Consider the following 16,281-nt stretch of genomic DNA (forward strand, 5'->3'; position numbering starts at 1 on the left):
ACTTTGAAGGTGACAGTACTATATTTCTTTTGGACTGACTTTGTGTTTTCTCCTGCAGTGCCCATTACAAGAAGATCATATGGCATGTTGGGAATAGCTGCAAGAGAGCTCTTTTTTTCCAAAACATATCTGTGTGTAGTTCCCTTCTTTACCATATTTAAAGCAAACGGTCCATTGTCATGTAATTGTTATGTGAAGTCAGAGGAAATATTGATAGATAGTGACAGAATTTAATTCATTTCTTTGTTGAAGATTGATTTTTCTTGGGCTCTGACAGCACTGGCTGCCTTCCCAGAAACATCTCCGAACTGATCATCATTGGATGCCAAACCGTGGCAGAAGGAACAAGTTTTAAACATAAAATTCCTCAAACTGTGGGGACATTTCAGCATGATGAAGTTGGAGCCATAACCCCGAGCTGCGTGCCACGGAGTAAGGACAGCTGAAAGGAACCAAGGCAGTGAATTAGCTGTGTCAGTGGAGGGAGATCAGCTTTACAGAGGGGTGTCCCTGCCTGCCAATGGGCAATTTTGCCCCACTCCGAACTTTTGGTTCATGCTGAAGATCATTTCCTTCTTTGTCACAGTTGTGTCTAGGCAATGAGTGAAAGAAATGAGAGCATAAACTAACACAGACTTGCCCATCTGGAATGCTTTGCAGGCTCCAGCACTCAGAGCCTCCATGGGAATCCAGCAGCTCAAATTGCTGATGGGCAGAGGTTGCACTTCATCCTGCCTGGCAGAGGAAATCTCATGGCCTCACTTTTTCAGTCCTCCCTGCTGATCAGCTGTGAGCTTCAATACCTCCTCCTGATCACTGTTTCTGTAGCAGAGCAGGATGAAGCCCACTGCTGAGGCATGCGCAAGGTGGCATCCTTCAGAGGCACACAGAGATGCAGCTGCTGATGTGACTGGCACTGTAATTGTTGCCATGAGTCACTGGAGCTGTACACACTTGTACCATAGATGAGTTTAGCCATGGTGCTCATGTGGTACAGCTTCAGTGTCTGCTCTTAGCAGCATCCCACAAGACAAATTAGGAGCCAAGGCACAGTAAGGTGAATTTCATATTAACATTAAACACTTTATTGACTTTATTAGACTGGACTGAGAGTGAAGATATTTCGGCATAGTGCCAGGATCCATGGTGTACAACTCAAGTTGTCCACAGGGGATGAGGAGCAAGTGGGCTGCTGACAGCAAGACTTGTAAGCATTCATTGCACCATTTAGCCTATGAAGTTAGCATAGCATCTTTCTGAGTACAATGGGAACAGCTATTCCTTGTTAGTTTGGCCTGGCTGGGCAAGCTGTCAGCACATCAGTCCTGCAGGGTCACAGCAGGGGGATGTGGAAGAAAACAGAAGGAGAGAGGAGAGGCTGTAGACCAGTGTCAGAGAAAACACCCTTTTTCACTGAAAAAAGATCAGTAAGGCAGTTAACAAGAAGTCTGGGTACTCACCCAGATCAAACCAACCTCTACTACTCAGTCTGCGGAGATCTTATCCTCCTTGCAGCAGTGCCAGCCAAGCCTGACATTGAAACAGTCTTTAATTTAAAAAGGAAGGGCCCCCAATTGCTCTGATTTCTGGTTTTTACAACTGCAGGGAAATATGGAGTGCCCCTCTCACTTGCCAGGTGCAAAAGTGAAAGCTCACAATCCAAGGTCTCTAGGAAGTCCTTTCCCTTCACAGTGAGCTCTTGTCCCAGTGAACCCAGTCTGCTAAGAGACAGGAGTGGTCTTAGTGCTGGGAGGAGAACCTGGTTGTCTCTCTGTGAGAAGCACTTCCAAGCTGACTCATTCTGGTTTGAAGAGAAGAAACTCATTTTTACCAAGGATCTCACCTCTCTGAAGACTGTTCTTTATATTCTGCTCCCCTCTGAGCTCGGCAGTAGTGTCTGGTGCTGTGAAACATAGCAGCCTTCACTGACAAGCCTTGCACCCTGCGTATCTTCTTTTCTTTGAATGTTTTCCATCAGGAGAGCAACCAGTCTGCACTTCCTACAAAAAATTGCTTCTGGCTGCCAGGCTGGCTCCGCTCTCAGCACTAGAAGTGACACTGTAGTGCAGTGTTTCTCCTAACTACAGCATCAAATGAAGCAGCATACCACATAGGAAAAGGACAGTGGGGTACAGTTTGTTACCAGTGCCAGTGTAAGGCACAGACTACCCTGCCAAGTGCTAGGGTCTGGTGGGGCAGCAGTACCTGGGTGCAGTGCCCACCTCCCACAGAGCCAACTGCATCCCACCCATGGCACAGCACCTCTGTGCCTGCCCTCCTTCCAAGCAAAAAGGTTAAGTATTTCTGGTGGAGCACATTGATGTTGGTTCATTCACACCCCTCTGGATTCATGCACAGCTCAGGTCTGGGATGTTGGTACTCTGCAGAGATTTGCTTTTACACTGATTGACAAGCCAGCAGTACGGTGATGTTGGGACTTCAGCCAGTGCAAATGTTGGTGCCTGGGAGACCAGCAACACACCTCAGGTAGGTTTAGATTGGGTTATACCTTTCCTGGGCACTGCCAGCTTTTCTGGAGGTGACGAAGCTGGATTCTCTATATTCCAGTCATTCAGCTGCACTTCCAGAGAAGCCTTCAAGCCCTGAAAATCCCAAATAAATACTGTCCCTTGCAACACTGTGTCTGAATATCAGGTCAAATGCAGACAAAGGTGAGGTTGCTCTCACCTTTTAAAGAAGCAAGACTCAAGGCTTCTTGGCATCACAAAAATCAGAAGGAACAAAACTGAATTAACCATTTCTGCCCATCTCGGGCTACTGTGTCCAGTCTGTTCCTGGAAATCCTGGTTAATCTTGCAAAATCAGACCTGGGGGGGCTATCCCCACAGCCTTGCCTCTCTTTTTCTTTGCTCTCCTTCCCCAGCAGATTAGTGAGCACAGGAGGGACACAATGACATTTTCTCCTCTCCTAGTACTAGTCTCTTCTAGTAAATTTTGACAGCATTCTGTTTTAAAGACAGGAAATACTTCCATTAACCTCTGCTCTGCTGATGGGAGCTGCAGGCTCTGAGGGGGAGGCTGGATGAAGCAGGAGAGCTCCAGTACTTTTCTGCCCTGGGGGAGGTGGGTGGGTGAATTTCAGCCAGCCCATTGTACCACTGGCTAAACATCAACACAGCCGAGTCACTGCCATCACATTAAGTTGTAAAAGGCAGGAAATGTTCTTTATTGCTTTGTCTGGCAGATTTCTTTAAAAAGAACTACAAGGAGCCACTCTGGATGTGCTGCTTTTACTAAGTTTAATGCTGTACCTGAAGGTCCTGCATGTGTTATGGCCTAATCCTTCCCTTTGTTCTCTGAGCCCTTCATACCTGGTGGTATCAGTCTCTGCACTTGGTCCAAATGAGCGTGCAAAGAAGTGCAGTCAAGGGGACACAAATGACATTCCTTGTGCTGAGAGGAATAGCACATGTTTCTGGTTTGAACTAGCTAGGTGGATTTCAGCACACATGGATGTCAGACCCCCAGGTCTTATGTTGTACGTGTGCACAAGTCCTACTGTGATGCTCTTTGCAGCATGTTAATGCCGTATTGAAGAAGGTCTTCTGAGAAGCTCTGTCTGAGTATAGGGAGGCTTCTCTTTCCCACCTAGCTAACTTCTAAAGCATGGGGTAAGATTTCAGCTGTTTAGGTAACAAATACATTTCCTGTCTTAAAAATCTCTAATGGCGTGCCTATGCACTAGAGTGCATCTTTAGGCAGATTTAAAATAGTACAATACATCTTGATGCTTCAGAAATCACATATATTACAGTATGTACAAGAAAATTGGAGTGAAAAAATCATGGTACACTGTAATACCATAGCACCTTTTAAAAAACTGATCCTGGGCATAATCTCTAATATCTCAAAACTTATCCCTCAAGAATTCCCATTAAGAGGGATAATAATTCACTAGCTGTATCAGAGCATAACAAGTTCAAAAGCAGGAATTCATTAAGGAAACCTCTTTCTTGATAAACTACAGTGAAAATGACTGAAGGGATTCACACGTGTGCCCTTGAGATGTGTCAGTTCTCTGGAAATGTAGTATTATAGAAAAATCTAGTGTTCCCAGACACATTCCTCAGAAATAGCAGAGATAAATCACAGCTATGCTAAGCCCAGCCAGCAAACTCCATTTCTTTCCTAAATCAAGTTCTCCACAGAGTAAATAAAAGGGGAGCACCTGAAGCTAGCTGGGCATCTGTTCTCTGAAGGGGGCAGACGCACGGCCAGAGACCCCTGTGAGATGTCTATTAGCCCCTTCGCTGCTGCAGAACTCATAGGAGTGTGTTGGCAAAAATGAATGATAGTTTCCACTCTGAGGAATGTAGGAGGTAGGACAAAGCAGTGAAAAGCAACAGGGGGGTGTCCAGGAAGGCTTTCTTACAGTGAGATCAGCAGGACTGCAGAGGAGCATTGGGTATGCATGGGAGGTCTCTTCCGTGTACCACTGAGACCTACGCCCAGCAAAGCTCTAATACATGGGCAGTGAGAATCTCCCTTGTGTGCCCAAGGGTGATAGCATAGATGTTCCATGTATCTCTTCCATCTCTAACATCAGACTTCAGAATAGATCTTTAATTCCCCTTTTCCACAGAAGTGGGGCCCACAGGTAGGGACTAACTCTGTTCCTGAAATACTTTTGCTGTTCAGGGAGACTCCTAGAAAAATTGTGTTGACGTCTCGGTGCCAATATACATGTGGATGTATTTGAGAATGTATGAGTGTATATCGAAGGTCAGCTAAAATCCTTTCTCTGCTGAAACTAGCTAAAATCAGTAGATTTATTTATTTATTCATGCCAGAGCACTCAGGAGCCCCTAATCACACATGTGGATGTACAGAGTTTCTTCTAGAAGAGGACCTAGCCCTTGAGTTCAGTAAACCCAGGATTCCACCGTAACCTGTAGTGCTCTATGAGTTTTTCTTGATTTATATCTTACCTAAATTTTTGAGAATATAGACTCATAGAATCAACTAAGTTGGAAAAGCCTTTAAGATCATTAAGTCCAACCTTTACCCCAGGACTGCCAATCACTCTGTCAGGGCCAAGGGGTAGGCCAGCTCAAGGCAACGTCCTCCTAAAATCTATTTCCTAGTGTGCAGAAAGCAAGATGGTAACCACTAGGATTGGTGAGGTTGTTGTGAGGACAGCAGTATGATATTGCTGAATATTCATCTGGTTATCAGCATAGGTTGTTTCGTCACTATTTTGTCTGTGTTGAAGGTAATCTTCTGGCACAGGCTGTATGTGCATTCACAGAGAATTCCACTCAAGCTGTCATGGTCCATACATCTGATCTCATTCTATTGGCACACACCTATAAATCAGAAACTTGTTTTTCAGTAGAGACAGTCAGTTTCTACCTTTCCCCTGTTGTAACATGTCAAAAGACACTGAGCACCTCTGATCTAAATCACTCAAACTGGATTTTACATAGAAACAAACAGCTGAAAAATAAGTATTTCTTTTCCAATTTGGAAATTACAGATACACCACTGTCATCTGACTCATAGTTAACCCAGCCTTTCACTGTGTGGGGCAATGCACTGGCTGTAGAGGGTGGGGGACTGTGCCTTGCTCTAGGCAGTTACACCACCTCCCCTGTTCCGTGGGGCAGGCTGGCAGCAAAGATGGTGAAGGTCCTCTCTGTGCTGCAGGAGGTCCTTGGAGCAGAGCATCTCGACAGCATCATTTCCATTCACTCCCAGACTGACTCCTTCAGACTAATCAAGTGTCATAAAAAAGCACCTCAGCTTAACTGATAGTCGTACCCATCCAACGTCCATTTCACTTAGAGGTAATTGAGCGGGAGATGCGTTCAACCTGTACAGAATTCAAAATGAAAAGCCACTAGACGCCAGTGTTGTTGACAGGAAAATATTGTGCTCGTCTCTCCAGCTGTTTCTGATTGCTGGTTACAAATACGTGTTATGAAATTCCCATTTATTTAGGCACTGCAGGTCACTGGACAGGGAAGATGGATGATGTCATCAGCTTCCATTTTTTCTGGATGAGCGATGTGATGTTGCTGACATTAATATGCAAGCCTTGTGCAAGATCCCTTTCCATGGATCTGTTGATCCGCAGTTGAAAATAAAGAGCATCAGCACTGCCACAATTGTTCCTGAAGGAATTCCTTGTAATTGTGTTTCTGTCGAGTAGATAGTGAAAGGTGAGGCTGAAATTTGAGAATTTGCTTTAATTTGAAACCATATCCAGAATTTCAGTTCAGATCTCCCATACAGAAAATAACCCCAGACTCCAGTATATTGTATTGCTTACTCCATTGTGTGGTAGTTAATAATTAAAAACATGCTGCAATCGCTTTTATAAATTCATAATGGGGAGATGAAGGATTACTGCAAGTTCTAATTTGACATTTAATAATCTTTGCTGTATTTCAGTTATTTGCTAGTGAAGCTTAATTTCTTTCTTCAATTTTGATGATACAAAGAAAGAATTAACATGAGACGTTTCCTCTGCACTTGTGCAATTCTAAAGTGCCTTTATTTAAAAGAAAGGAAAATTTCATGCAGTCTGCTAGAGCACCTCTTCAAAGTCCCCTTACATGGTATTGTTCTATGACATCCATCATCCCTCATAGGGCTGCAAAACTGGCTGATCTGGGGACTGCTGCCACTGATGTGACCTGCCGGATCCCTTCAGCCCCTGGGGCACAGTCTGGTCCATCATGAAGTTGAGGGGGTTTTATGCCATGCAGTTATATCCTTAGGTTTCTTTATGCTATGTCTCCAGACATGCAAAGACCACAGTAGGCATATAACAGTAGATACAGCCACCAGCACCAGGTATTTCATTTCTAAGCTATGACTACTTGAACCATGCAGCACCTCAAGGTCCAACCAAGCTGAGCTTAATACTAGCAGGCACAGAATTGCCTCTTGGCCGGCAGCTTTACTGCAGGGCAGCGAAAAGTGCAGACACATAGATGGACTTCTCTGGGATTAATGAGAGAGCAAAGCGGTCCTCTCCCAAACAATTCCTAGGTGTAATTCAGAAGCAGGTAAGGCGCAAAACACTTTCCAGAGATGACCTGCATGTGACTGCCCATGTTCTGGAGGTTAAGGAGCTTTTAACCACAAGGAGATGAGCCATTTCTTGCCTGAGAAGAGTGCTCGGAATGATCAGTTTAATAGTGCAGCTATAGTCTCTGCGGCAGTCCTGTAGTGAAAAAGCTGTGCATATTGCACACTGAAAACACAAGGATGTTTGCTCTGTGCCCTTGGCATCCACCTTGTCATGATCATGATCATAGCCAACATGATCAACAAAAAAAACAAGGCTTGAAGGGAATCCTCAGCCTCTCCTCTGCACCTGCTACATATCATACCAGCTCTTACTGCTACTGATCACTGCAGTGAAGTTTGCCTTAGTGTGATCCCTACCATGCAGGATGGCACACAACAATGCATGGGGGGTGAGGAGGTGCTTTGGGTAACAGACCTCTCCCACACTCCAGACATTAAGGAAAGTAAGATGCAAGGATCTGGGGAGGAGGGAGATAGGGCCTGCCTGGTACTCTCCCTTCCTGTCCCTCTGTCTCTCTGTCTTTCTCTCTTCAGCTGCTATACTGAGTGAAGAACCTAAAATGGAAGCGGTCTGTCATTTGTCAAGCTCAGGCATGCAGACCTAATGGCAAGAGGCTGCTGACCACGTGAGGTACCAACGCGGTCTCCTGAGTAACACATGCATTTTGGCACAAAAGCTGCCCATTCCTGGCTGCAGCCAAGGACTGGTTTCTGACCTTTCCATGTCTGTATGCAGCTTCCAACATCTTTAATGCGAACCAGCACTGCTCAGTTGTAAAAAGTTCTCTGTACTTTATACGTCTGCTATTTCTTCATATTGCTGCTGGCAAATCTTCTTGCCAAAGAAGCTGTGGGTGCAAGTGTGGTCCTTGCAGATGTTGGCCACAGGCAGAGCTGCTCCCCAGCCAGCCAGATGTGGCTTTTTGCAGTGTAACTCTGAATGTGAAGCATGTAGATAACAACATAATATATATGAGATTAGGAAGAGGCATGGGACACTGTAAGGCTTGCTTTAGATGGTATATAGTAGGAAAGGTCAATGGGAGCTATTCTGAGCTGGACATGCACTCCAAGGATGGGATTTTTGTGCTCTCTGGTCTATGTCTGAGTTTTCCTGGCCAGGAGACAGCTTATTTCTCTTCAGAGTAAGACTGGATGTGAACTCGTACGCATGCAGCCTACACAATCTGGCAAACTGACACTGCATGAGATGGAAATGGCCCAGCAAGACATTGCAGTGTTCTGCTCTGATGTCCTGTATGGCACAGACCATGCAGTTTCATCAAGTATATACTTCCTCAGGCTTGCAGCTTCTTCCAGAGATAACTGTATCCCATGAAAAGTTACTCATTACACATTACACTGGGAGAGAATTCCCAACTAGAAATCTCTAATTACACATCCTCAGTGAGCTCTCCTTTTAGTCTAACTTCGAGACTTTCCACTTCCAGCCTTTTACCTATTAAGTTAGAGTTTTCTACTGCCAGGTGTCTCTTTGTACAGGTATTTTTAGGATCTTCTCTTTGTTGAGATTAGTTTCCTTTGATTTCTCATTGGAAGAAATTATCCAGATCTCAAGTAATTACTACAGACTTTTTCTGAACCCTTTTACAGTTGACAACATTCTTTTAAGAAATGGAAATGAGAAGTGAGGAGCCAGTACTCCAATCAGTACTGTTGCTTTCAGTGGAAATGACATTGTTTATACCTCACATTTGCTTTTTGGCTGCTGTAACACACTGGGAGCTCATGTGCTCTTAGTGACTCATCATGCCTTTGCAATTAGTTTTTAAGTCATTCTTTTCAAGCGCCAGTCTATGACCTACATTTTTGTTTCATACGTATATGACCTTGCCTTTAACTTGCTTACAGTGCCTGCTGTTCAGGTGAGCCTTAGTTTCCATGATCACCACATCACTCATGGAAGCTGACCTTATTAATTATGATCCTGCTAGCTTTTGGGTCGCCTGCAAACTGTGATGGTTAATGGAGATGTCAACTGTCCAGTTGGCTGACACATCTTGTTGCTCACACTAGAGGTTAACTTGAATCATTACAGCTGGCTTTCTGGGGAGGAAGCTGCTGCACCCTGCTCTTTGTGCTCCCTTTGAGGTTACGGTTTTCTGTTTGTGGTACCAGAAGCTATGTCTTTGAGGTAGCAGAGCTCACCCTGTGATTGTCAGAAAAGACTCAGAGGCAGCGCGAATCACCAGTCATCACTGGTTTGTACTTGCAGGTGCTGCTGGATTCCTTCTGGAAGCGACTGCAAGATTTTCTGGACACTAAGGCAGAGGCAGGCAGTGAAGCTGAATTCCTAAAATACACTTTTTGGCCTAGTTTCACAAAGATAGCAGATCTTTACAACCATACTGCTGCCTGTCTGTCTCTTCCAGGCCCTCCAATGAATGAGGACTGTTTGAGAGCTTAAAGTGAATTTGCCAGAGGGCTCTTCTCCCACAGAAGCTAATTTCCTACAAGCAACAAAAAGCAGTGGGTGAAAGGAGGAAAGCGACTCTGCTAATGCAGCATGAGCTCAACACCTACCTGTTGAGCTTGGGCTGCCAGCTGGCTGCACAGCACCAGCATGCCATGGAGCTCAGAAGGAGACAGAAAACCTCCAGCCTCAGGTGAGAAGGAAAGAAGGACCCTGTGCCTGGAATGCAGAGAACAAGCTGCAAGGAAAACCACTGGAAATGGTGTGGGGAGCAAGAGCTTGCACAAAATTGAGTGGGAGTAGTCGGCAACCCAGGCTTTGCAACCTTACTCGTAGAGCTGCAGGTCTGGGGTCAGTGGCATGGCACTTACCTACACATCTAAGTGGAATAGTTCCTCTGTATCAGTAATCTCACATCAGTTGACTCATTTCCAACAAAATGCCAGTGACTGAATATTTCAGGACCATTTCTCTGTGTCACATGCACAGGATCCTTCCCCATTAGTGTTAATACATTGAAATTAGGAGCGACTGAACACTAATTACCATTCTGTTTGCACTTTGTAGTCTAGAGGAGCACATGCTCTGGGTCAGATGCAAACAGCAACACTGCTGTGCAACCATTACAGCCCCATCTGAAATGATTTTGTCTCTGGAGCCCTCTGTTGTACCTCCTTTGGGGCTGTTTAGATATGTGCTATTATTTGATAATAGCATTCACTCTACAGGAATGTTGCAAAGATTAATTAATTAATTAGGGGTATTTGAAGTTGGGAAAATGAAGAGTGCTATACAGAATCACAGAATAAATGTTCCCAGGTATTATCAAGTATTATAGAGCAATGTTTCAAAATCTCATCTTTTTTTTCTCGTATATTTTTTCAGCTTTAACTTCCTATCTCGTGCCACACAAATTTCGATTACCGGTAATAGTCCAGTATGCTATGTGCCAAATGATAGTTCCCCAAAAATGTGTGAAGCCAATTCTAAAGACAAGGACTTTTTTGTCATTATATGAGTATATTAATATTTTATATGTCATATAAAACGTATTTATGGGTGAGTATACATGTATATATACCCACAGATGTATGTGTTACAAACAGGTATGCATGTATGTATGTATGTCAACAATATGATAAAGAGAAGTTTTAGTAATTCTTCACAGATGACACCGTGGTAATACATTCCCCCAGGAATAATATGTAGGTCCCCTTAGGTCCACAACTCCTCTGTGTGTCTGACACTACCTTAGTAGCAATGATTCATAGCAAATAAATTATTATATAGTAAATTATATATATGAAATCTCTCACCATCATAGTTGCTACCAAAAGCCCTTCTGGATTTAGCCCACTATTCTCTAATGAGGACATTCAGGTACTTCTGATAGGCTCTCTAACAGCATAGTGACAATGTGACTTTATAAAAACCCAGACAGGAACTGGTGAGGAAGGGTTTTTTCTTTCCTCCATCCCACTGTGATACAAATGCCATCTTTTCATAGTACAGTGTGTTTGTGTACCGTATGTGAATACAGGAAAAGAGACAGCAAAGGAAAGCCTGAAATGCTCAGTACCAAATCACATTAATTTCTCAGGGAGTTTTGTTGATTTAATGGCTAAGGCAAAATCCTGCAAGGACATTCTCATTGAGAAATAATCAATTAAAGGTTTTTTAAAAAAACCCAGAAAAAATACATTAATTCATACAACCAGGAGTGATTCTACAGCCACATTATTAGCAGATATTTTTAGCTTTTCTTCATAAAGAATGCCAATCAGCATTCATGTGATTGACAAGGACAATGCTGGTGTGAATGATACATGGATCTGTAAAGCCAGGAATGAAATACGTGGAAAGAAAGGGTTTGTGATGGGTGAAGAGACTGGCAGCTGGAGGCTCACAGGGAGGTCAGTGAGCAGAAAGTAAATACATATTCAAGTTGTGGAAAGTAGACTCCTCTGGTGTTTTTGTGTTCAGAGAAGGGGAATATCCCATCATCAGACAAAGTCTCCGTTTTGTCTCAAGAGAAATGTTCTGGCTTTTCTCTCCCCCCTGGGGCTGCAAGAATAGGGAATTGCAGAAATATCACTGGCTAGCAAAAAACAGGCTGCAACCAACCTTTTATGTTCTTGAATAGAGCAGACAAGCTGGACTTTAGCCCACCGATGACCCGACGTGGTACAGTGACTAGCAGGACCAACACCCAGTCATTCTGGCAGATGCTCTGACGATCCTTTGGTGGGATTTGCACCAGGGAACAGAACTGGCTGCTCCAGTACTTGGATAACTAGCAATTGCTATCCAGATGCAGAGAGGTTATAAGCACATGAGATCCTTGGGCCACCTACAGAGGTAAGTCCATGCAGAGAGAGTGGCTAGGGCAAACTGTAACAATATCAATAGTTCAAATACAGTACTTGGCAAATACATTACTACTGCGCTTTATGCTACAATCAAGAGATCCCGCAGAATGCCATAAATCTTCGAATTAGCTGGTAATTCCACGGTGTAGCCTTCGGCAGAGTGGCCACGCTGTGACTCAAAAGCACCACCTGCTGACTCCCCAGAGTAGCAGAGCCTTCCCGACTGCCATCTTCATCAAATCCTGTTTTATCTACTTGCAGCTGCTTGACGATTTCAATGGGTTTAGCAGCATCAGGACGATAGTTTAAAAATGACATTGCTAATAACTTTTAACTATATGCTGACAAAGATTTTTTTATTATAAAACCTGAAACCTACTATCTTCAGTCTAGCAATGTGAGGATGGAGGCATTTCTTTCGGAAAGGATTTCAACTTCATCTCCAATTTTATGTCAAAAATACAGCTGGAGATGGAGTTTATGTCACAGCTGATTGCAGGGCATTTAGATGTCAAACTGCTCACTTTCCAGAGAAAACAAAATAGCTATCTAAGTACAATAAAATGTGCCTGCAATTATATGTGCCAGCAAAAAAGTACACCTGCAGATGTTGTCAAGTGCAAAAATCTAACACTTGAAATCATTTCCAAAAATATGGAGTTTCTAAAAAGCAGACCATATAATTATAGAATCACAGCAGTCTGTGTTGGAACGGACCTTAAAGATCATCTGGTTTCAACCCCTCTGCTATGGGCAGGTTCACCTTCCACCAGACCAGGTTGCTCAAGGCCCCATCCAACCTGACCATGAATACTGTCAGGGATGGGGCAGCCACAGCTTCTCTGAGCAACCTGTGCCAGTGCCTCACCACCCTCATAGTGAAGAATTTCTTCCTATCTTTTGTGAGTACAAAGCACATCTTGCTTTTGCATTTGAAGGGATATCCACTCAGTGATCTTGAATCCTGATACTTACACTTCTGGATCATAAAGGATTTTAATTCTTAAATAAGGATGAATAAAATAATAATTAAACAAAATAATAATATGGCCATTCTCTGTGTTGCTTCCCAACACTGCTGTCACTGTTCATTTTTATTACCTTTCCTTTTCTCTCCTTTTCCTCTCTCTCACACATGGAAAATTTTCCTAGGGTCATTCCTCCCATCACTATTCAGGGAAGGCTTACAGAAGTGATTTGCCTTTTGGGAGTGCAGATTAACCATTAGTGCCAATGAATTCCACACCTTGGGCCTCTGTCAAGAGCCCTTGATCACAAGTAGTCTCAGTGCAGTCTCTGCCAACACTCCATTTTCCATGGAGCTACAGTGAGTCACGGATGGGTCAGCAACCTAGGATGTACAATAATTTAAAATTAGGGTGGTAACTCAATGTTAGAAAGTGACCTAGTGGGGCATAAAAACAACTCCATTGCACCCAAGAGACAGGCAATAGCCTACCGTGCCTTTCAGGTGTCCTGGAGAGCTGCCCTTGGCACCCTGCATTGCACTGCCACGGTGAGCACCTTCTTCCAGTAAAGCAGGGCTGGATGCAGCTCCTTTTGAAAATGTAATCCACCAATGCCACTCTGTCAGAGCCAGAGTGCTGACAGGGCTGACATCAGGCCCTATTTTTGCAGAGGAATTTCCTATTCCTTAGAGCATGACAAACTCTGCCAGCCCTAAGACTGAGCATCCATATTCAGAAAGATCAGCAACACAACTCTTTCCTGACCAGAATAATTTCCTGACTGGATTTCAGGTAGCTCCCTAGGATTAGATTTTTTTTTGTATCAGGAATGTACAATGTAATAAGTGTCAGTAAGTGACCATGCTTCAGAAGCTCCATCTGGGGCTCTTTAAGGCATTTAGAGGAGTCTCTCAGCCTGCATTCTTGGTTGAATGCCCACAGAGGATGGAACACAGGAGAAAGGCAGCTCTTCATGAGCCTTCCCCTGCCCATGTGACGCTGACCCAAGCAGCACAGATGTGCTCCTGCCTATGCTGCTTCTGATGGTGAGGGCTCCTTCCATAAGGCCACCCCCCCTAGACTCCAGCAGGGGCTGCTGCCAGACACCCACAAATCCTCCCCTTGCCATCGCTGCACTCTGTAATCCATAATGGCAAATCATGTATCAAAAGGACATGCTTCCCACCTCCATTCTGGTAAACTCTCTCCTTCCTCAGACCACCATAAAGAGGAGCAGCTGGGAAAGACAATACAGTATGTCTTTATTGTACTTCCTTTAACAACTCGAAAGTTTTCCCAGGATTACATGGTAACTACAACTATTAACATGCATATGGTGCATTCCTGAGAGTGTTCCTAAGCATGTCTCAGCTATTTTACCAAGACAGATTAGAAGGCATTACTCATCTGTAGCAGTATTGTTGCTTGCCAAAGCCTTTTGATCCATCACTGTGCATGCCCTTTGTAATGTTAATTTAGTAAGAGAGACTGATACTTAATAATTCAATTTTGGAACTTCCCCTTATCTGCCTTTTGTGTGCTGATATGAAATGGCACTGTTTCAAAATACAATCATGCTCTTGATATTTCAGATGCTGCAGATATGTGTAAACACTATTGCCTGCTTATAGCTTTGTTTTCTGTATTTAATTAATGTGATACTACTGGGTTGGCACTTCAGAGACTGATGTTCTCTGATGAAGTCAGAGGAGTTGCTAGAGAAGAAGTAGTAGTTTCCATAACTGCTACCTACTAGTGTCCCTTGGCTTTGACCTTTTGCATCCATCCTGGAGAGCAAGAGGTTAGGGAAGCTGCCAGGTCTGTTCAGGCCTGTCTCTCTTCATTGGGATGACCAGAATAGCACTATTTTCCTGCAACTTGGCTATAGATATGGGGCAGCTTTCAAACCCAAGAAACCAAACTGAAGGAAAATGCTCTTCAGAAATAATATTGTTTGACCAGCCTGTTAGCTGGATGTAAGTTACTTAAACCAAAAGGTGAGAGGGACTGTATATTGCTGCCAGACCAACATGTTATCAGCTAAAACCCCTCAAAAGCATTTTCTGTTAAGGAAATAGGAGACTGAGCTTTTCACTTTTCATTCATTGTGTGCAGTGTTAGCTTGACAAATCAGCTTTAGAACTCTAGCATATATACACATAAAGACTGATAGTAAAAACAGCTTTACAATAGCAGATTGTTGAAACAGTAGACTTTAACTGAATTTGGATGAGATTCTACAGAATGAATGTACTTACAGATGGAAGAATCCTACATGAAGAGGTCTTTTCATTTTGTGGGACTAAGCTACAATGATTTTGTCTATGGAATTGAAATGTATCAATTTACCAAGTATGTCCAACTCCATGTACCCTTGCACAAATCACATTCAGATTGATCACCCTGGGTGATGTCCATTTTTATGCCCATTTTTCCAGGTACCTCTGTGGATGATCAGCTCACACATGGTCTGAGTCTTGCTGGATGATGTTGATTTCTCTTATATAAGACACATGAATATTTTTGTGTAGTTTTTGATTTCAAAATGTTATGAGTTATAGTCTACTGGAGTGGTGTTTTTAAAATACAAAATAGAGAGTGTTACATGCCTGGAGCTTGTCATAGATATGAATGAGGATGTCTGAGTGCAGCAAGGCAGCTGGGTTAAGGAATTGTGTGCACCAAAAGAAACATAACTTGACACGGTCTGACCTCTCCTGGCACCTCGAATAAGTCTCCAGGGGACACAGGACCCAGAACATTGCCCAAATTTGGTCCTGGAAGGAACCAGTTTTCTTGAAAACTGCTCAAGAAAGTGGTAATGTACATGCAGTGTGAGACCAGGGGCCCTGGGGCCCAGGTCCTGGATAATCAGAATGTCGAGGGTCAATTACATGGAGGAGTGCACAGGGCATGTCTGCATGTAGAGAGTGGTGAGTGCCTGCTACAGGTGTGGGGTTGTGGGCTTCAGAGACTCATATCAGAAATGCCAGACCCTGGGGGGGAGCTTGGGATGCTGGTCCTAGATGCTGGGCAGTCTGGGTGTCTCAGGCCAGCTATTGGAGGGATGTTTCCAGAAAAATGGGGAAGGGGGGGGGAGGAGGGGGTTTGCAGGCAAAACAATACAAATAAAGTGTGAAGTCAAACCTTGCTGCACAAGAACACTTCAAGAAAACAGACTGAAGAGGTCATCATACAATCATAGAGTGGTTTGGGTTGGCAGGGACCTTAAAGCTGATCTAATTCCATGCCCTGCCACAGGCAGGAATACCTTCCACAAGACCAGGCTGCTCCAAGACCCATCTAACCTGGCCTTGAACACTGCTAGGCTGGTTGCATCAAAATGTTTACGAAGCAGCACACCCCTTCATAATAGGGCAGCTGCAGCACCATCAAGATGCTAGAGAAACTGGGATTGCTCCAACAGCATGTTTATGATTGAATAGTGCTC

Source organism: Melopsittacus undulatus, chromosome 1 (assembly GCF_012275295.1).
Source record: "Melopsittacus undulatus isolate bMelUnd1 chromosome 1, bMelUnd1.mat.Z, whole genome shotgun sequence".
Taxonomy (NCBI): Eukaryota; Metazoa; Chordata; class Aves; order Psittaciformes; family Psittaculidae; genus Melopsittacus; species Melopsittacus undulatus.